We start from the raw sequence: 23,444 nt of genomic DNA on the forward strand, positions 1-23,444 counted from the left end.
AACTCGGCCATCCTCCATACTGGGATTAAATATGCTCAAACTGAGAATGGATCACCACTATGTACAGCCTGACAGGAAGTTCACACTCTCATATCCCACTAGAAGGGATATGTAAGCTTTCTTTAATGATTCTTCTTTCTCCATATCTGCCTTGTTTTACTTGTGTTGTGCAGCTGTTCTCAGAGATGCAGAGAGAAAGAAAAACCCTCAGTAGCAGGCTTTAATTTCTCCATAGTTATTTGATAACAAGATGTTCCAGACCAAGAACAACAGCACTGTTCAGATCCCTATAACCTGAATATTTTTCTGGACCTCATGAACTGACAAACAATCCTTTCAGCAAAATAAATTTGATTAGCATGAGCAAGCTTAAGACGTCAGAGTTATACCTTAACAAAAAGCTACTGTCAGGAAAATAAGACTTTAAAAACTGTGAAATAGACTACAAGAAGACCCCGTGTGAAGCTTCCTGAGCAGATGCTGAGACAAAAGATCAGTCAGCTGTTCTTTAGACCTTTTTGAAGAAGGGTTTGATCAAAGCCACTGGACAAGAAGGCTGTTGGGAAGTGTCCTTGTGCTGAAACACTGATTTCTTGACTTTGTCTTACAACTGTATGCTTCTGATCTTTCCCAATTATGGGCTTATCTTTCTTTCCCTTCTTGCTACAAATGAATTGAAGGATGTTATCTGTCCCTGTAGCAAACAAGTGAGATTGTGGGGTTTAAAGACTCTCTAGGTTGAATTATCTGTATTACTGAAAGAGGAATGAAGTGAAGATAGTTTGATAAATTATAACAGTGAAGAGGTAAGCAAGTGTACAAGTGTAACTGTGATACCATCTACAAAATAATCCATTTCCCCTTAGCAGTAAATTTTAAAATAAATAAAATCAGTAGCTTAGTCATTAATTGTGGCAACTGCTCAGTAAACAGAGAAGATGCTTTGCTTCCCTAAACCATATTTTATGTCTTGGACGTGGGGTGGATCTGTAGCTAAAGCTCCAGAAAGAAATCTAGCTTTCTCCAGCAATTATTTTCAAGAAATGTGCCCCTCACATGATCCTAGAACTTATCATTATGACTGTACAACATGGCTAAGAGAAAGGAATGGAAGAAGAATGTTGCATTTTTTTAATGTTTAATATAATATGATCCTAAAGAAAGGAAAATATTGTTAATATAAAAAGTGTCTTTTGATGGAATTAATTTCAATTTAATTTTCAACTTAATTATATTCAGTTTTGAATAATTTCCCATTAGAAAAGTTGTGTTTATTATTATCACAATAGCCTCCTAACAGGAATTTCTATTTAAACTTCCTACCTGTACTTTTTACTGGTTTTCACATGTAGCTATCTCCTTTCTTTAATTCTATCTCTACTATACTTCACAGACTACTTTATTCTAAGCAGTAAAGAATATTTTACATTTGGTCACAAAGATGACAGCTTTATTAGTATGGCAGTTATTGTGGACCTTATAGAAAATCAATTACTGGTGAAACTCTTTGTGGAACTGATCAAACAAAAAGGCTTCTTTGCCTACCACTAGGCAGATGATTGATTGGTTTGAGTGAGAACACATGCCAGAAGAAGATAATGTTCCTAGAACCTTAAAATCCACGAATAACATTTTGAATTGTTTCATTAATACTCAGTCACAGTATGGAAAAAAAGCCAAATACTCTAAACTGCACATCACAAGACTGTCAAGCATTTATTTGGGACTGGTGTAATGTATGTTGAGAGAAACTGATGTCTATGGTTAATTTCTGTATAACATGCTTACCCTCTTTTTTTTACTTTTCCTCCTCATTCCTGAATCTTTGTTACAATACAAATTAAAATAAAATTCTTGGTTACATTTTAAATTCATGAATCATTCCTCTGTATTTGCCAGATCTGTCCCTCTTTGCAACTTGTGTGTCTTTAAGGTAGAGAGTCACCCAAGAAACACCAAATAGCATGCAGATCCAAAAGATCTTCTAGTCCATCTTCCTTTATGGTCATAGAATCAGCTATGTTGGTGATATTCAGATGAGAGATATGGCCTTTAATCTATTTAACAATAATAAAAAAAAAACTTCGCATCTTCTATAGTATGTTGTTTTTTTATTACATGCAATTTGAACTTATCTCAGTCCAATGCTAATCTACTGTTTTTTAGTCTGTCCTTCATGCACTTCTGGAAGAGAACTCATCCTTAGGAATATGAAGACATTCTCATTGCTTCCCTCAGCCTTCCCTTCTGTGATCTATGTGCTCCAATGTCTGATAACACAACAAAAAATACACAACCTTAAGCTTAAATAGAATTACTTATATTCAACTTCTATTTCTTGTGTGGTGTCCTGCCACTGGGAACCACTGAGAAGAGTCTTGCTCCATCTTCTTTTAACACTTCCATCAGATATTTTTGTACACTGTTAGGATTCCCCTGAATTTTTATCTCCAGGCTGAAGAGTCACAGGACTCTTGATATTTCAGTATGTCAAATACTCCAAAATTTTCGTGTTTGTGACCTGGATTTGAATTTACTGGTTTCATTGCCGGATGTCCATAAGTTTTTTGTACCTGGCAGCCAAGATCTGGACACAGCACTCTGGTGTGTCTCACCAGAGAGGAGGGATTATCTCCCTCTGTCTGCTGATGAGGCTTTTCCTAATGTAACCTAGGAAGTTTGCCTTCTTTTCCAGAGGGATGTATTGCTGGGTCACAGTCCACTTGTTCACCAATATTTTAGGGTCTTTCTCTGTTAGTTCCTTACCATTTAAGTAGCTCCAGTCTTGTATTTGTGGATGGATTTATCTTTATTCAGGGTCAGGACTTTATGTTTCCCCTTGTTGAGTTTCATGAGGTTCCCATCTGACCCTTTTTCCAGCCTGTTGGCATCCCCCTGGATGGCAGCACAACCAGTTGTTGTGTCAGCCACTTCTAGTTGTGCACCATCTGCAGACTTTCTAAGGGTGTACTCTACAATAGATCCAACTCACTAATAAAAACAAGCAGTATTTTGTCCAGTATTGAAATGTGGAACACAGAACAAGGCATAAGGGCTGTGATTTGTGGCCTCCAGCTGGATTTTGAGCCACTGATGAGAACTCTTAGAGCTCCTCAGTTCATCCACTTTTCAGTGGACCTCAAGATCCACTTACCTACTTGATATTTTCTCACTTTGAGACAGTGTTAACTGCCTTCATTTCCATTTGTGATCAGCTATATCTAAGTGATGTCCTAATATTTCTTGTATTTAATAATTGCATTCTCCAACTTTTCCCATCTTGTATGTGCACAGTTGATCATTCCTGCCCACAGATTTGCACCTTAGATTTTCTAGCTGTTTTTCCATGCTGACAGAGGTGCACTGGTTTCAGGCCAAAATCACAGGACAATCTTGCCCTTCAGTCACAATACTGTGAAGAAAAATAAAAAAGGAAACAAAAAAAGAAAAAAAAATAAAACCAAACTAGGAAACAAACAAACAAAGACCCAACATGTAAGAAACCTCAGAAATATTCAGATGCACTATAATAAAACCACTACTCACAAGTGCTCTAAATCAAGTGAGTACAGCTACAGACACTGTCGTTGCTGTCATTTTGAACCTGTCAGCATTTCTGCTTCCTCTGAACAACTTGGATGGCCAGAGAGCTCAAATCTGACACACAAATTGCCAGCCAGGGCACTATTTTCTTTTAAAAGCACCAGTGAATTTGTTATAATGGACTTCCACAGGGGAATGCTCTGTTCCCAGTTCAGTAAAATGAAAGAGTTAAAAAATGTTCACTCAGGGATACACATTAAGAATAAACCTCCTACCAGGCAACACATTATGAAGGAAGACAGAGTGACAGAGGATTTCAGTGACAAAGAGCTGCATGTACAAACTCAGCATCTCCGGCATACATTTAGCTTTTTACCATTTTGCCTTTTGTACTGGTGTGACCCTGGCTGGATACCAAAGCCTCTCTAGCACTCCCCTTCTCAACTGGACAGGGGAAACAAAATATAAAAAAAGTTTCATGAGTTGCAATAAGGTTGGGGAAGGTTCACTCACTGGCTACCATCACAAGCAAAACAGACTTCGCTTGAAAATATTAATTCAATAAAAACCAGACTAGGATAATGAATAGTAAAACAAATCTTAAAAACACCTTCCCCCTCACCTCTCCCTCCTTCCTGGATTTATTCTTAATAACTTTATTCTTTATTCTTTGCCTGAACCCCCTACAGCAGCGTAGGGAGATGGGAAATGAGAGTTGTGTTAAGTTAATTACGTGTTGTTTCTGTCACTGCTTTGTCTTCAGCAAGGGGAGCCCTTCCCCTACTCCAGTGTAGAGTCCCACAGACAGGGAACTTCCCTGACAGAAGAGAGTTCTCCACAAATTTCTCCAAAATATGTCTTTCCCACAGGCCACAGCTCTTCATTAATTGCTCCAGCATGGGTGCCTTTCCACAGGGTGCAGTCCTTCAGGAATAGGCTGCTCCAGTGTGAATCTCCTGTGATGTCACACGTCCTGCCAGAAATGGGTTTTTTCATGGAGCCACAGCTTCTTCCGGGAGCTTGCTGTGGCATGGGCCTCCCATGGGAGAACAATCTCCCTCAGGCATTCACCTGCTCTGTCATGGGGCTCTTCCATGACTTTACAAAAGGTGCAGGGGAATCTCTCCTCCAAAACCTGCACATCTCCTCCCTTCCCTTCTCCTCTGACCTTAGTGTCTGCAGACTGCTTCTCTCACATATTCCTACTCCTCTCTTCTCTGGCTGCACTACTTTTGCAACATTTTCCCCCCTTTAAATACATTGTCATTGGGGCATTACTATCATTGCTGTTTGTCTCAGCTTTGGCCAAAGCTGGGTCTGTCTTGGAGCCACTGACATTGGCATTAGCTCTGTTGAACATGAGGGAAGCTTCTACCATCTTCTCTCAGAAGCCACCCCTGTAGCACGATATGAGATGAGATACTAGAGACAGGGGGAAGATCCATCCACAAGTTTGTGGCTGTCATATGCCATAAACGTAGAAGATTCACAAATCAGGCTCACTTCAATACTTCCCAAAGAATAAGGGAGGAAATATTCTCTCAAGCGTATTTTTTTCAGTTTCTCAACAGAAGCAAAACATCAAACCCTTGAACATCTTGGCTAAGTCTGCATGATGATTTGAGCAATGAGGGAAGGTGCAATATTTTTTCTGTAATACTTAATACATCCCAATTGATCCATTCAAAGGACTGAAGAACTGTTTAATGGTGGAAGAGCATTCCATTTATGCTTCTTCCATTTATGGGGGAAGAGCATGTTGGGAATGTACTTCTGTATACTCAGACCCACTTAGCTGCAACATATCTGTGTTGTGGCTCTGTGGAAATTTCACCAATACTGAGCCCCCAGTGATTTAAGGTATTCCTATTAGTGTTTCCTCTCCTGCCGAAATGAACTGTATAAACCTGCAGACTTCTGAACAGAGACTATCCCATCTGCGATGTGAAGATAGACATTTGTCACTTTTTCCAAAAAGCCTTATAATATCTCTCTGTTTTCTAACAGTCAGTAGACTGCCTCTGGACCAAAACTGTTAGTTCTGAAAAATAACATTTCACAGCCAGTTAGGCTGCAAAGTAAAACAAACACCTTCTAGTATTACAGTACATATTTTAATGATCAATAGATCTGCAACTGAACTATACATAGAAACTGGTGTTTACCAAATGTAATGCACATAAATCTGAGAGGGTTTGCAGGTCAAGGCAGACACATTATCTTCTATAAACTGTACTTCTATTAACAGTCATGACATACCTCCAGTTACAATGGAAAGAAGATGCTCTAAACCTGAAGTACTAGCCATCCACTACTGACTGTCCATCTCATTTTTCAAAGAGACTGAAACAATAACCCTCAAACACAAACTCTTAAGCCTATTTCACCAAGCCTTAACACAAATATCATCTCAAATCATCTGTACTAACTATTAATTTATTTAAATCATGATAGTGAAAAGGGCATTATTATCCTGTCACTTATGGATAAACTGCAATAGACTGGTTGCAGAAAAGAGTAATATGATACGAATTATGCTGACTAGTTCCTGAACAGTAAACAGTGAACTAGTAGCATGTAAGGGAAGAAAAGCTAGAAAAGCTTCACTTTTTACGAGCTTGAAAAGGCTAGAAATCAACTTTCAAACCTTGGGAAATATTAAGGATATAAATAAGCTAACACCTCCTGCTGAGAGAGGACAGCACATCAACCATCAGACCTGACACTGCAGCCGGCACTGCCACCCACAGCCTAGCAGTTCCTGGTACTCAAGACAACATTTCAGGGACATACTCTCTCATGAGTTTCTTTGTGGGAGGTGATTCACCTCCTGGCCCTTGAAGCAGAGCAACTAATGCAGTTTAATGAAAACTGCAAATGCACTGTTTAGCAGCTTGGGAATTCAGTTTTTTCAGAGTGTGGAAACATTGACTGAACCACTATTTCCCTTGTGGGGTTTGCTGAGGTTTTGGCAGTAATCTGGTGATATTTTTATTTCAGTCTAATTTATATTCCTTGGCAGCTGGACGTTGTAAAAGCCCAAGAACCTCAACTTGCTGACACTGGAGGTTAGGGTGCCTAGGAAGAAAGAAAAGACTAAGCTGGATTCCTGCACTATGTAAATAGCCAAAGGCCCAGCCTTTCAGAGTGTCACTTAAGCTTTTACTTAAGAAAACACACCCGGGAGAAATGAAGGAAATGTCTATTCTCAGTGTTTGCAACTCTGATACTAGTCCTGAGCCTGAACAGTTCTCTTTTGGTCCATTTGACTTGGCACTGAAAGCCTTCCTTGCCTCACTCAAGAGAAAAGCCTGTTATCCTCAGGGCAACTGGTCCACTGAGCTGATAGACAGGGACAGGAGACAGATTAGATCCCCTGTAATCCAGGAGGAAGTAATTAGTGACTTGCTCTGCCACTTAGACACTCAAAAATCCATGGGGCCTGATGGGGTTCACGCAAGGGTACTGAGGGAGCAGGCAGGGAGCTCACCAAGCTCCATTTATCACCATCTCTGGTTATCTGGTGAGGTCCCAGACAACTAGAGATGTAATGCCCATCTGCAAGAAGGTCAGAAGGAGGACCCAGGGATCTACAGGTCTGTCAGGCTGACCTCAGTGCCAGGGGACTTCATGGAGCAGATCATCTTGAGTGCAATCACATAGTATGTGAACAACAACCAGCCAGCAGGGGTTTAGGAAAGGCAGGTCCTGCCTGGCCAACCTGATCTCCTCTTATGAACAGGCAACCTGCCAGGTGGATGAGGAGAGGCTGTGGATGTTGAAAAATACATTAGTAAACTCTAATACTTTAATACTGTCTCCCACAGCATACTCCTGGAAAAGCCGGCAGGCCAGGCAGGCCATGGCTTGAGCAGGTGCTCTCAGCTGGTGGCCAGTTGCTGAAGAGTTTTGCCAAAACTCAGAGCTGGGTCTGGCTCTGATTAATGACCTGGACGAGGGGATCAAGTGTGTCCTCAGAATGCTGATAGGGGACTGTAAGTAGGGTAGGAATGCTGGTCCGCTGGAGGATAGGAAGGCCCTGCAGAGGGGCCTAGACCATCTGGATCAATGTGCCAGGGCCAGCCGTATAAGATTCAACAAGTGAAGTGCCAGTCCTGCACTTCGGAGAAAAGTACCCCATGCAGCCCTGTGGGCTGGGGGCAGAGTGGCTGGAAGGGGGTTCAGCAGAAAAGAACCTGGGGGTGCTGAAAATGAGCCAGCATGTACCCAGGTGGCCAAGAAGACCAGCGGCATCCTGGCCTCTATCAGAAATAGTGTGGCCAGCCAGACCAGTGATTGGCCTCAGGTCAAGTACTGTGTTCAGTTCTGAGCCCATCACTGCAACAAAGACATTGAGTGAGGGGTTGGAGCATGCCCAGAGAAAGGAAAAGAGGCACTAATAGGTCTGGACCACAAGGCATGTGAGAAGTGACACCTGTGAGGTGTCTAACCTGGACAAAAGGAGGCTCAGGGGAGACCTCATTTCTCTCTAGAAGCACCTGAAAGGAGGGTCTATTGAGCTGGGGGTTGACCACATCTTACAAACAGTCAGTAACAGGACAAGAGGCAATGGTATCAAGCTGCACCAGGGGACTTTCAGGTTGGACATCAGGAAAAATTTGGCTGCTGAAAGGATGGGCAAGTGTAAAAACAGGTCACTTAGGGAGGTGGCAGAGTCATCACCTCAGAAGTGTTCAAGAACTATTGGAGGTGGCATTTAGCAGTCATGTTTAGCTGGTGGGGTGGTGTTCAGTCAAATGTCAGGCTTGGACTTCTTGAGGTCCTTTCTCACCTTGATAATTCTATGGCTCTGTGATTCTATGATTCTGTGATTTCCTTTATTGTTTTCTTTACAGACAGATAAAAGGGAAAGGGATATCCTGTGCAAGAATCAAGGGAGTGTACCTCAGTCTCTTTCCCCTTTTCCAGCATGCACAAACACTAGGCAATGCAAAATATTTTAAAAAATTTAAAAAAATAAAAAAAAGTGTGACCACATTTCTTTACCAGTTCAGGGTACTCATGTTTCATAATATTGGCTGTGCTACAAGGATGTTGGATAGAAAGAACTAGGTGAAGTTTTTGCGCTAGAATTTATGAGCTGGCAGAAGTTGTTGATCACCCCTCCAGCAGAGGAAAAAGGAGGATTTCCCTCCTATGGCCTCCTTAATAAACAGGCATGTCTCTCTTCAGTCAACCAGCAGGAAACATCCATTTTCTCTATTTCATAAAGATCCTTATTATGTTAAAATAATTTAAGCAAAGTATTCAAGGAGTTTGGTTTGGTTTGGTTTGGTTTGGTTTGGTTTGGTTTGGTTTGGTTTGGTTTGGTTTGGTTTGAAGAACAATGCCTAAGGATTATGTTACTTTAATCCTAAACTCATATGGGTGAAAAGTAAAAAATTCACCATCTCTGTACAGAACTTTTGTATGTGTGAGGAAATTTTCTTGAGGTTAGACAGAATTCACCATCAAAAATAAAAAATTAATTATCTAAATAAACAAAAATTGGTGTTGAGATTTTTATTCAGATTACTTTCATAGAAGCAGAAAATAAACTGTTACACAATGAGAGGGAAAAAACTTCACAAAACAGATAAAGCAGAAATAGAAAACAATTAATAGAATTCATCAGTATGCCTCTGCAATTACCTGACCTCACTTTTGCTGTGCATCTCTTCTCCATATTATATCTTGTGTTTTTATTAACAATATGTTATACACAAAATATTACATGCAGTATAATTTGAGCTTCTAAATGTGTTCTTGGGTAGGATGACTATGTCTATTGAGACTCCTAGATTACTCCTATTAGGGAGTGAATGTCATGCTATTTGTCATCCAAAAGGTAATTTTCTCTAGACTTATATTAAGGTTTCATGTTTTATGATAACCTCTATATTATGTTGATCTGGGCATTTTTCATGAACCCATTCATCAGACAGGTATCTCCAGTAATAACTGCAGCTCTGCAACATTTTACTTGTTTTCAAGATGTATAAGATTTTTTTTTTTTCAGCTGCATCAGTAATACCAAAGGGGCATTTGGGTCCCTGTGATAATGCCAGTAAAATTCCATGACAAGCTTTGCACATTAAGAAGTATATAGGTAGGAGTTAATTTATTGATTTTAGAAAATACTGTATCAGAAGGGAATCATATTTATCCTGGAGTAAATGTTATTCTCTGGAGGCTGTCTCGTAACCTTCAATCTCTGGCTGGTACAGAATCCAGCACCAATACATCCAAACAGTTAAGAGGTGCAGTGTCTATGATTTTTGATGCGGTTCATGATGATACATTTACATGGGTGAATGGCAACTCTGTGTGAAGGGACGACCGTGTTTGAATTAACTGTAATTTCTGCTTTACACCTGGCATAGCATGAGACATTCCTAAAAAGAAGAGTTTGCTTAATCTAATTAATAAGCATTAAAACAATTTGCAAGATGTCAGATACTGCCTAGAAATTGTACCAAAGCTTCACAGGATAAGGGTCAGGGACTGGCTCCAAGGATGGCGTACTCAGTGATAATTAACCTTTGGATTCCTCTTAGATTTACAAGCAACTTGTGATCCTAATTGAAATTAAATTGAGGGAGGCAGAGAAAGATGGCTCTTGCCAAACTATAAACTGCAATAAAACATAGCAGATATAGCCATGCACGCTAATTTCTTCTTGCAGAGGACTCTCAGGAGCTGATACAGACACTAAATCAAATCCACAGGTTTATCTGACTAGGTGAGGCCTCAGCACTCTAGTCAAGAAGCAAAACAGATGAAGATCCTTTTGCCAACAGAATGCATTTCCCATGGATAAAGGGAGCAATTTCCTTTTCCGTTAGGTGAATTACTATGCTAGTAATCAGTAAGCCTAACAAAAAATCCCAGCTGCTCTCACCTCACACGAAGAAAACACAAACAACTCTAAAAAATCAATCTAACATCTCCTATAGTCTCTAATGTGGAGCAGTCAATTCTTTTCTGTCTCCTCCCCTTTTTTACATAAGAAAAATCTACCATCCCTGTCATCCCCAATATGTCATAAGCCAGCAAGTGTAAATGCAGCCATTCATATAATTTGAATGATAATTGAAAATAAGCGGAAAAGGAGGATAAATTTATCAAACTTGTGAGAATATTCTGGGGAAAAAAGGAATTTCCTGAGGTAACTGTCCTTGACCTGGCTCTTTAATCGAGTGAAATTTCATCACTTTATCTAATATCATGCTTCATGCTTCAGGCTTCCAGCAATTCTATTTTAGTGTGGTCTAATGGGCAGCTGACACATCCACTCAGCACCAGACTGCATAATATGTGCTGACACACTGTGTGGTGAGCACCCTATTGAGAGCTGTTTATTTGTGCCTGGCAAGGAAAAATTCCATCCAATAAAGTCTCCTCATAACAATTTTAGTCTCAGTTTTCAGGGCCTCCACAGGCTCCACATTTCAAGAGGTTCAGAAGCACTTGCAGGGCAATTCAGCCGCTTATTTGGGTGGCTGTACATTATCTGACTTTAGGTGAGAGGTTGTGAAAGCACTGGTTATGGTTGTCTGAAACCTGAATCTAGATAGTGTAATGAATAGTGTCATTCTAACAGCTTTGGAGCCAGCTCTCCTCAGAAACCCTGATTCAATTTGATATTCTGAGGTTAACGCACTGTATTGGGACTGAAAATAGGAATGCACACAAAAAGCTTTTATATTTACTCAGTTCAGTAAGCATGGCAAACTCATCAACAGCTATTTGTAAACTGTAGAATGGTGGGACTTATTTTGATATACTGATTTATGCTTGCTGTTTTTCCTGCAGCATTACTTTAGAGTAGAAATGGACTAAAAGGAAAAAACAGACATGGCTCTCAACATAATAGCAAATGACATTATCATAAACAAAGCAACATGTGAAAATAAAGGAATGACATAATCACAGATCTTAACCTCACGTAGAAATGAAATTTGCTATAGAGATTAAGGAATACATTTCCTATACATACGTTAAGAGGGAAGATATTAAGATCATTGCTTTACTTATTAGTTATGGAGAAGTAAGTAGTCTGTAAAGCAAGTTATACATATACACAGACGACAGAAACAATTAAAGGCCCAAAAATAAGATTGGTTAAAATTAATGTTTCATCAGCCCATTCACACTGAAAGGTATACCCAAACTATATCTAGATAAACAATTACTGATCAGCAAAGTACTTGGAGTGGAAACCAAATTTATTTCACAAAAACTGTGGAAAAATGATTCTCTAAGTCTGTGAAAACCATTTCAGAACTTTTACCTAACCTTAATATATGTATTACATAACATTTGTCTTTTCTACAAGGAACTACATGACATGGCCACATAGAGAATGCACATGTATTATTCACAAGCTTATCTTGCAGGAAAAGTGCTTTGACCTTGATAGTGTTAGAAAAGTAGCCTCAACTTTTACTTTAGAAAATTTGAAGTCAGAACCTTTGATAATTGGAAAAATCACTAGAAAATTCTGCAAATAGAAAAAAGATCAAGCCTAATAATAAACTTACAGACACCAATTATATTCAGCTATGATACATATTTCTAGAATGAAGAAATGTATATTTTTGGATTTAAAAGTTACTTTACTACAGAGTGTCTAGAGGCTTAGTGAAGAACCTATGTACTTAACTAACACTTTAGGACTGCAGCTAGGAAGAACTTAAATGAGTAAAGGCTGTTTCTTTTCTTTTTTACTTTTTTAAGAAAATTAAATTCTGAGAGGACCAAGCCAGTTTTCAGTGTTCCAGATTTTGCCAATTCAGGTTCATTATTATCTCTTTTAAATTTTGTTTGCTTGCTTTGCAGAACTGATCATTTTCTAGAAAACTTTGCGTTAAATTCTCCTTTTACCCCAAATAGAAAATAGAAAACAGATACCAAGAAAATAATATGCACTGACAAAGTGCTTGTCTCAGTTAGCACTATCTCCCATGTTTCCACATTATTGCCATGTAAGAAAAGATTCTATAAAAAAGACTGATTTTTTAATAATAATAATATTCATACAATTTGCTACCAATATAGTTAATATATCCATTTGGTTAATGTGTGCTTATTTGCATGTACCCACATTCACAGGCATGCATTTATCTTTGCACCTCTATGTAAATAGTCTACTGCATTATAAAAGCATGGAAGTGTCTATTGTGAAAATGTAAAATTAATGTAAAGGTGAAGTAAACTAAGAAAACATTGTAAGTAAGACTGCAGCTTCAGTCTTTACAGGAACATTAATTTTGCCATCTTGTACAGATTGGGAGGTGTATTTTCAGTGCATGTACAGTACTTGCCAATCTTTATCACAGGACAGAGGGTGCAGCATAATAATATTGTCAAGAATAATATTGTCAAGAACCTCAGTCACATAGTTTCTTGGCTCTTACTTCACCCATGCAAGTTTCATTGCAAATTAATATAACTTCATTTCAGTGTGATCTCCGGTTATAGAGAGGACCCTTCCAGGGGAGAAGGAAGACCTCTAGTTAAGAATGATGTCATAGCCATGATGTCTGTAGCAGATTTTCAGTTTGTGCACTGTATATAAGCTACCTTTCTTGCCACAGTCCTTGGTCTCACTTCCTCCTCATAGATGCTATGCATACAAAATGCAGCATCAGTGTGGCAGATGGTATGTGGCTGAGAAAACTGGGTCAAGTGAAGAAAACCATTAAAACTACCACCCTAAAAGAGGATGTTTCTGGGTCATTTTGGACAACTGTCCCTTCTTCCCTGCAAACATCTCTTTATCTGTAAGAGATAGAGATGGCTTAGCTCAGCCTAGGGGGTCAGACCATCCTTTCACATTAGGGGCAGCTCTGTTCCAACACATCAAACTCAGGACAGCAGCATGGGATTTCACACACTCAAGCAGGTGTCACTTTCCAGAGACTATTCCCAAACAGTGGGATAAATGTCAGAAGCAAGAGAAGCAGGCAATAAAAGTGAAGATGTAGCATCCAAACACAGAGCAGTTATATACAGGTTTGGTGTCAAACAAGGAGATTGACCTTTAGCTTTCTAAGTGGAGCCATATGGGCAGTCATGTTGACTATCACCTCCTAAAAAGAAAAAAAAAAAAAGACAAACTGGTACCTATGTGCAGATACAGCCACACCAAGTAGCCAGCACTGATATCAAACAAGTACCTCATCAAGTAAGTTTTGCTTTCACACTTGCAATTGTCCAGGGGCAGTCTTATTCACTCTACTTCAGGCTCCCCAGAGTCACAAGCTACACAGGAACTGTTTTTTATCTTTGAAGTGAATATTTCACAACTTTTCAGACATTACATGAATTGAGCAAATCCTGCCAGGAGATGCCAGAAGTTTCAGAAGATTCCTCAATAGCTTTCTACTAGAAGAACGATACATTTGTTTCAGATTTTTTCATCTGTAAAGGTGAGTCACAGCATGCTACAGCCTTCAGTCAGATACAGTATTGATCTTTCCCATCCAGCCAGAGTTAAGTATTTAGCAGTAAATTCGAGTTTTAAGGCAGGGAACAGTAATTGGACACATGTGTCGTGATCTTTAGAGAACGAGATAAAGTAGAGAGGTCTTTTAATGAGCTTGGAGAAGGAAAGAGGAACTCAGAGAAAATAAGGGTGTTATTACAGTTCAACAGTAAACCCTGTTCGTGCTCAGAATCCTAATAAAATCTGCATGCCAGTTATCCAAATGCAAGACAAAGAAACAAATAAGCTGTGGAAAGAGGAGAGCCAAACCAACAGAACAGTTTCTAGCCTTGTATGTACATTTCTCTGTAAGTCAGCATCAAAAAACTAACAAAGTCATGAAATTCTCACCTTCTGAGACAGGAAATTCTAAGAGTATCTTCACGTGAAATTAAATGTGAGAAAAAGGGGACATGCTGCCTAGTATTAAAACACTTAGAACCACCATGAAGGCTTGCATAGAAATCAGTTTTGATATATGCATAATTGTGTGCATACATATGTTTGTCTATATTTACATACATATAAACATCTACACATGCATTTAATTTGTTAGGGAGAACTTTTGTTAATTTTGAATATTACCTAAATTTAGTAATTTCAAATTTTTTATATGTGGCAATTTCTGATGCCTGTTAACTTTGAAATTAAATCTTTTTCTCCTCTTTCTGGAAGTTGCAACTAGAATATAATTTGGTCTGCATTCCTTGAATTGCAGTCATTAATAGACACAGGAGCTTTGTGAAAAACTACATCTATGTTCTCCAAGAACAATTAATAAAGTAAAATTCTTGAGTAATGCAAGACAGACCCTCCTAAAGATGCTTAAACAAGGGTCAGCGAAAAATTCATTTATTTAGCATTGAAAACATGTTTCATAGCAACCCACACATATTGTATTGCTTCTGCTTTATGGCTCACTAATTCCATAAATAATGAATTTAAATTAAACAATTAATTAACGAGGCCTAGGGTTCAATGTGGGATCAATAGCAATATTTCCTCTGTAATGTTTTAGGTTAAGATCCACAAATAAACATTTAATATAAATTTTCATAAGGGACTTCTTTTGTATATACCAAATTATTAAATGCTTTTATAGAACAAGAGATATACTATATAATAGACTAAACACTTGTTAAACAGATCCTAATTCTAATATCATTTCAAGGTATTATACTTGTTTTACAGGAGTTGTATTAATATATTTTACTTTTTATGTAATTTTTTTAATTACTGTTTTCTATATGCATTGTGAATGAACAGAGATGCTTTTGTGGATTTCTTACACTTTCCCTGAAGCATCTGATATGCATTGTTCAGTATGTAATAAAAGATAGGATGGAGAAAATATTCATGTTATATATGGGCATTTTTTCGCTGCTAATTGAAATTATTTTTTGGTTAAAATTTATTTCAATCCTTCACCTCTGTCTGCACACAAATTTTTCTCACCTTTACTGAGAAGTTCAGTAAAGGCTAGTGTTAGATGCAGAAAATCTTTGTAGAATTTTGGGCAAACAAAAAAAATACAAGTATGAATACTTATAACAACCTAGACCGTTATCTAACTTTGGGAAATGTCTCTCATTCTTAATGAAAGTGCACTTGCAGGACATAAAATCTTGATCACTGAATGCAGTGTATTTCACCACTTATTTGATCACAAGATGCATTTAAGATCTACCCAGGGAAAACATACCTGTCCTTAGGATATAATAGTAAGAGCATGACAGACACATAAACAGTGCACAGTTATATGAAGTCCCAGTGCAATGCCTGAATGCAAGGACATATTTATTAGGGCAGTTGCTCCCTGGCTCTGAGTGAATTCCTGGTGCTCTAGATTTTCTCTTCTTTGTCCTGAGTCATTAAGATGCTTCCACCTTTCAAAGGCTTGATGGACTTAATGGATGTTCATAAAATACTTCAAATATTTTTGAAGGAAGGCATTGGAATAGTATGAAGAATACTGTTTCCCACATGTACTGTGAATGAATAGAAATGCTTTCATAGAAACTCACATTTTCACACATACTGAATTGTTTAAAAAAAAGAGACAACGCAATTTCCTTGTATTAAATATTTAGTAGGGATTTCCTTTTGTTTTCTCCCCCAGGAATTCAGTAGACACATGAAAATATTAACTTCTACAAAAGCATTTCTAATTATTTCTGACAGATGCTTATCATAATAAAAGACAATGTAAAGGGTCAAAGTTAAAGAGAAAAAACCTTTCTCTAAGATGAGCTCTGTTATCTGCAATATTCTAATACTAAAAGGAGTTGCAATCTTTAGTGAGGCTCATGAGTTTGTCTCTATGCTTGTCTCATACTGACAGAGTTTTATGAAAATCATATCTCATCTAAATTTAGCCATCCAAATCCTATGGGAATAAGGACTTGCAATGGTTGTGACTTGAAACCTGTTTATGTCTGTTTGCCAGTATAACTGTAAAGGCATAGAAATGGTCTTTAACTTACCTCATACCATACAAGTGCTCTTAAGGCCTTTGCTTGTACTGAGATATATTGTTATTGGTATTTTCATGAGAAATTCCACCTTAGCCTATGGTTAGTGTTTCCTGTATTGAAAATTTTATTTAAACATAACTTCAGTGAGGATCTGGGGGGCGGATAGGATGAGGGTCATTGAAGTGTCTCTGTTATTTAGTTCTGCTTCTAGCATGCTCTTTTTGATTCACAACATAGGTTTTCTTTTCTTTGTTACCATACATAAATCTCCACGTACATGAAATAAGATCTTCAGAGCAACCACGCAAATGTTACATTCTTTCCACCCATGTCAAGTAACTGGGAAAAATAACCTGTTTGCACATTGTCCTTCACTGGCAGTTTTTACTTTTTGTCAGTGTTCTGAGTTATAGTCAGAGAGTATATACTCTGAAGACATCTAAAAGCTATAAGTCAGCACAAATTTTACACTGTGGGTTGTGGGTGTTCCATCTTCCTCTTCAGGGAGCAGTTCATTTTGTCATCAGCTTTAGCATATTTTGAGGGTTTTACTTTGGGGATACATCTGTGTCATGAAATTACCTAAGATAGATCCCACAATATTAAAATACGTTTTACAAAATACAGAGCAGGTGAAAATGGCTCCAATTGCATCAAATTCAAGATGGGCTGCAGAAACATTTGTGACTCAGTGGATGCATTCTACCTTAGGCATCAGGATGTTTGAATTATTATAGCTATACCATAGTTTAGATGAAGGTACATAAGCCAAATTACGTCATCCAGACCAGCAAGTTAAAAAATTCAGTTAGGGCAATGTCTTGGGAAAAGGTAGGTAATCAACATTTCTTTTGTTGGCTCAAAAGTCACTGTCATTTTTTAATTCTTATTTAAACGTCTAGCTTCATCTCTTTGCTAATGATCTGGGGACATCTAGGCCACCTTCTTTTTTCTTTCCACTTGATGCATTAAAAAAAAAGGGCTCTGCTAACTTTATCATACCTACAGAGCCTTTCCTTAGCCATCCTCACAGTGGTTATTAAGTGTGGTTGAGGAGACAGAATTAATTGTAAAGAGCTTGACACCCAAAAAGAGACATGCAGAGGTGGTGGTGGGGCCACAAAGAAACTAAACCACAATTACAGCTTTCTATACTTTTGTATTCTGTGGTTCTTTTACTGACTGCCTTGACAAGCTGGTATGTAAAAAGTAAGATATATAACTTTATTTCTTAAATAGGAGAAATTGCATTCACCTCACATTTTCTTATCCAGAACGTTTTGAAACTTCTCTTTCCAAAAAGTGAAGCTCTGTAGTCTGATCTAGGGTTAAATGTATCACTGTGGCTAATCCAGACCATCTTAGTTTGTGGAGAAAGACAACTTGAACTAAAAAAAAAAAAAAAAAAAAAAAAAAACCACAAAGAAACAAGAAAATAAGAAAATACGTGAAGCTTTAAAAACTATATTTTAGCAGAAGAGGGAGAAGAAAGTTGATGCCAAGAAATGGAGACATGTAGATTTTTGAACACGACGGAGACAGATGTCACACAATGAAGACAAGAGCTCAGGAGAAGTTTAAGAATAATTTTTAAAAATTCTTAGAAATGTCCATGGTATTTTAAAACAGTAGATTCTCCGTAGGTTAGAGTCTGAAATCTTTAAACTAGATGAATTACAAAGCCTCCAAAGAGACCTATAATGTCCAGCAAGGATGAATAAAGCAAAAGGAAGGTTCTGCTCACTGTACATAAGGGACAGGGTTTGATAGATACACTGTATTCCTGTAATATTATTTTCTCTCATCAAAATACTTCAAGGCTCATCATGGCTCTTTTCATGCTAAAATAATAGCAATAAACAAAAAGCATGATCAGCTACAGTGGCATTTCACACCATCTATCACTTACAGAGCTTGAAACTGGAAGCACCATTTTCCAAATTGAAAATGTTTGAATGGGCTGTCAAAAAGCCTCTCAGTGAATGTGTTCCATCCAACAGAAACAAGCCCTCTGCAAACAAATCAAGTGGTGCAGAAATCCTTTGCACAAGATGATAGGCGAGGCCTCCATGCTGACACTGTATGCAAGCCAAGTTTTCATGTACTTTGATGGCTGACCTCCAACTCCTGACATATTCATTATATTCCAGCATGTTGGGCGCAGATTGCATTGAAGTGATGACAGCTACAAGACAGCCAACAAGGAATATGGGCATTCTGGCAACAGGTGGCCTTTCATTTGTACTGGGAAAGTTAATCTAGTTTATCATCAAAGTATATTATGTTCAAGGAGTGTCATGTTTTGAGAAATATAGTGACAGATCAAACAGAGGAAGCAGTCTTCCATAGACTGTGACATTTTTCATAGACCAAACCTTTCAAGCTGCTCTATTGTTTATGCTTGATTTAGGTCAGTTAAAAATTATTCCATTGTCTCAGGGTTTACACTGCTGGCTCCAAATTGTAGTTTCTGCCCTTTGTCAAAGTCTGATGGAGGTATGCCAGAAAGTATACAGTCCTGGGACCACCATCAGCCACACGCTGGGGCATACTTGATTACCTTGAAAAAGGTGATTTTAGAAAGATGATACTTCTCAAGGAAAAATATCAGATAGAAATGCTTCTGGGAATGTGCGTGTCTTTAGCTCTGACAACCACATTAGCTACAAATTCAGTCCTGAAAATTCTTACTCCCTTGCCCACTTTGCTTATCTTTTTCAACAGACTGAGGAAAAAATGTGTAAAATTGAAATCATGTCAGAGACTCATAACTCAAGTGGTTGATGTGAACTCTTGGTTTAATTTCACTCCTGCCTCTGAAGATAGGCCAGAGAAATACTGTGCTGCAGTTAAAGTAAACCATTGATTTTTACATGTGCGAATATAGTCACAGAGCTGATATCAATTTTTTTGTTGAAACTGTTTTTTGCTAACAAAATTTTTATTTAACTAAACAGATTTTTACAAATAAATCCACTTGCTTTTTGTAATTTGTAAATTACAAATAAATATACTCAATAGATACAAATGAGCAGAAAATATCCCAGCCTAAAATACTAAAACTGGAAATGGACATCTGGAAATCCTGGTGCAGTCACCAAATAATGCAGCTTAATTTTTAATTCTTTACTGACCACTCCCTGAAATACAGACTTAGCTGATGATGTTGGAAGTAAAACTGGACACTTGAAGAAAAATGTGATCTAACCAGGGAAATTAGGTCACCAACAGAACCAGGAGAATAGCAGGGCTCAAACTACAGACCGTGTTGGATGGCAGTATCTCCAAATCAAAATATCAGGAATTCAGATGACATACTCTTTTATGAATTTCTATCAAATAGAGATTTATGGAAAATGTCGACAAAGTGGCTTCACTCCATAAAATAAAATTTGCCAAATAAAGGGGAAAACAACCCCCTGTCTTTTTCTAGCATTTGTTACTTATGGTATAGTTAATATTGAACTGTTACTGGATAAGGGTTCAAATATATTTTTACAGAAGAGCAGTCTGAAAACTCCAAGCTATGTCAATATTATATTTGTAGAGGTGAATATTGATAAGGAATCTCATAAGAATATTTAGCTTTTGTATTAATTGAACATAATATTTTAAAAATGCTGAGCTATCCAGATGCATTGATGCTTTAACAGGTAAAGAATGTATTCCCTGAAGTCATCACTACCTCTTGCACCATGGCATTCATCATAGAGTTGCCCTTGAGCACATGAACCAAATTAATTCAAGATACAAGATAGTGAATATCTTCTATAAGAACACAGGTTACATCATTTAGTCCTTGCAACTAGACCAGATTTAACCCAAAACTATTTGAAAACAGTTTCTAGCTTTCCAAGCAAAGAATTAAGTTTTTTGCTATTTTATTTGAAAGATGTTAAGTAGGCAATTTCTTATGTAACAGTACATTTAAGACATCTCAAAAACTTCTAGAAACTGCGGCATAAACACATAATGTTTTTGACATGGCCAGTAAAAAATCTGAATCATCTTCTCATAACACCTTCATACATGTACTTGCTAAGAAAGTCAAATATTTTAGGATGAATCCTGAGAAAATTTTGGAGTTTGATGAGCAGAATCCTCTTTAAATTTGGGAAAAGCAGAAACACATCATCATGAAAAATTAAGCTAGGTAGGACAAAAAGTGGAGTGGGAAACAAATTACACAAGTTTTCCAAATGTGACAAATGAACCAGAGCTCTCAGCACTATCTAACAAGGAAAATCAGAAAAAACAAGCAAGTATGCTTCATTTCATGGATGAATATACCCAGACCACCACCTCTCACTGCTACAAAGGCCATTGACTCCCATTAATTGGCAGCTGTGAGCACCTTCACTTCTCTAAGTCCTTTCTGGAGAGCTGCTCCTGGTTCATCAGTTGTATGCCCTAACCTGTCCAGTGGATTTACAGCTTCTGATTGTGATCTTCTTTACAACATTGTGCAGTTAATTAAGATATATGTGCATTCTACTCTTTGTGTGACTGAAAGCACAATTATACCCAGAGGCTCTAACTTTTTTCACATTACAAAAAAACATGTTTCTCTTGTTTCTGAGCAGAGATGTTGATGTTTGCTCCATGTTCTTTGCCTATTTCTTATGTGGGCCTAACTGCCTGCAATTGATTTTGCAAATTAATTTTAATTAAAAATTATATTATGCAGTTCCTTATGCTGCACTCTTATCTTTCCCCCATGAACTTAGCTGTCAGAGGAAGAATTTTTTTTAATTTTAATTAATTTTACTGCAAATTTCTTCCAAATGTTGTCCTTAATTCCTGGAGCCTTAATTCCTTGAGTAGCTGGAAGCTGAAAATCACATGCTATTTGGATAAGCAGGGAATTTTGCAAGGTTTCTGGAAAAAAATCCAAAACCCACACGACAGTGTTGACCAAGCTAGAAGTTAAATAATAATCATTTGAAACAATTTTTACCTGCTGCATTATGAAGAAACTTTCTCTTTTCTGCTCTTAGGATGTTGCAGTCAGCCTGTGAAATCAGATCTATGGAAGATAGGCTTTGTAATGGCATCCTCACTCAAGAAAAGGGGAAAAGAGCGGACCCAGCAAGCAACTTTTAATGTCTCAAGCCCAGAGTTATATTCTTCTTAAGGAATAAGACAGAAATAAACTTAATTGATGAAATCAGGTTTTGAGTCTTGACACAAAGTATTTTAAGAAAAATCTTAAATGCTAAATTTGCTTACTTCTTCATAGCCACTATTCATTTGAATCGCTGGATGTTAGCATCCAGGTGCAAGGTGAGAGAAAATCACACCAAGAAATTTTAAAGTCTTCCAAACTAGGAGCAGTGCTGCATGGCTTTCAGTGCTGCATAAAAACCTCCTGCTAGCTTCCTGTGCACGCCTTAGCTCTGCAGACTGTGCATTTTTGGAGGGTGTTCCACCACCAGAAACAAGGCTGAGGAAAGTAAGTCTTTTCATCACACTATTTCATGATTTCTAATGCTTTTATTCTTAATTACAATGTCTAATAATAATGGTTAAACATGCAATAGATGAGTGCTGCTCACTCAAAATACCTAGAGATTGAGATATCCTTGTTAACAGGACACAGAAGTGTCATAGTTTATACTTATGGCAAGAAACACTTAGACACAGATTTCTAGTGAAACCGCTCAGAAATGGGAATTAGATTTCTCAGTGCTCTTTTTTCTTTCTTTTTTTTTTTTTTTTTTTAATTTAAAGATCAATTCTTGCATTTGCTTAAAAAATCACTTCTGCAGCAAACATTCCAACAAGCAAATTCTTCAGAGAGAGAATTTGTAAGGAAAAGCACTAAGTAAACACTAGGGCTTTCTCTGTACTGACTAAAAGCTATTGTTTTCTCTAACGAGATTTTAAAAACCCAGCGTATCATTTATTTCAGTAAAAAATCATAGCAGTAGACAAAGTATGTTCATTGTTTGCTGTGAAGTATCCAGGTAAGGTCAAATCTGTACCATATCCCTGGAACTGACTTGATTTGATTGACTTTGCACTAACTCTGGAAGTGCTCTATTTACACTACAGTTTTGTCTCAGTTATTAGCATGTGAAACACTTCCTTGCCATATAAGAAAAACAGAAAAAAAGAACTTTTACAACTCTTCCACTTATGGGTGCTATCAGACTGCTCCAAAAGCAGATAGTGTTAGACAATTCTGCTTGTCTGTCTCATTTTGCTGTTGCCATACAGAAAGTGTCAAGAGAAACCTAACTATTGTTGCAACACTGTACACTGGCAGAAGTAAATGCAAGCTCCTCTGACTGCACTGTGGAGAGAGTCCAAAGTGAATTGCCTTTCCCAGTCACCCAGAGAAGCAGAATGTGAATTATGAAGAAATTCCATCATTCCCCAGCAGAAATTTGTGAAGTTTGGCTGACAGCACCACTGATTTACATCCTCACACTGCTACACCTCCTGTCCTGCATTCGGCCTGATAGATATTCATTCTGTAGAACAGTATTTCATATCTTTACACATCTGTAGCACACATCCTGAAAGCTTACAGGGCAGCCTTCTGCTGATGCTGTCACACATTGAAATAGTCAAGATGTTGAACACACAAACAAAGATATATCATGTAATGAAAATGCATTATAGATATTATATTTTATAGAAAAATTATTCAGAAAAAGAGGACCAATACGTTTTCACCTAAAGATTTACGTAGACAGTATTTATACAGAGCAAGGAAAGTATCAAAATGCATGCTAATGTGTCAAACATCTGCAGTAATTTCATGGTATGAGCTTCCAATGACCTTCTGGGACATTGCCACTAATTTTTCTTATTAAGAAAAATTATTTCTACATTCAATCATGCCAGTTTCTGGAGGTGCGCAATAAGGAACTACTGTACAGTAGCTCAAATTAGATACAACATGTCTCTGCTTAATTTACTTCATGCTGTTA

The sequence above is a fragment of the Oenanthe melanoleuca genome, chromosome Z, assembly GCF_029582105.1.
Source record: "Oenanthe melanoleuca isolate GR-GAL-2019-014 chromosome Z, OMel1.0, whole genome shotgun sequence".
NCBI classification, from domain to species: domain Eukaryota; kingdom Metazoa; phylum Chordata; class Aves; order Passeriformes; family Muscicapidae; genus Oenanthe; species Oenanthe melanoleuca.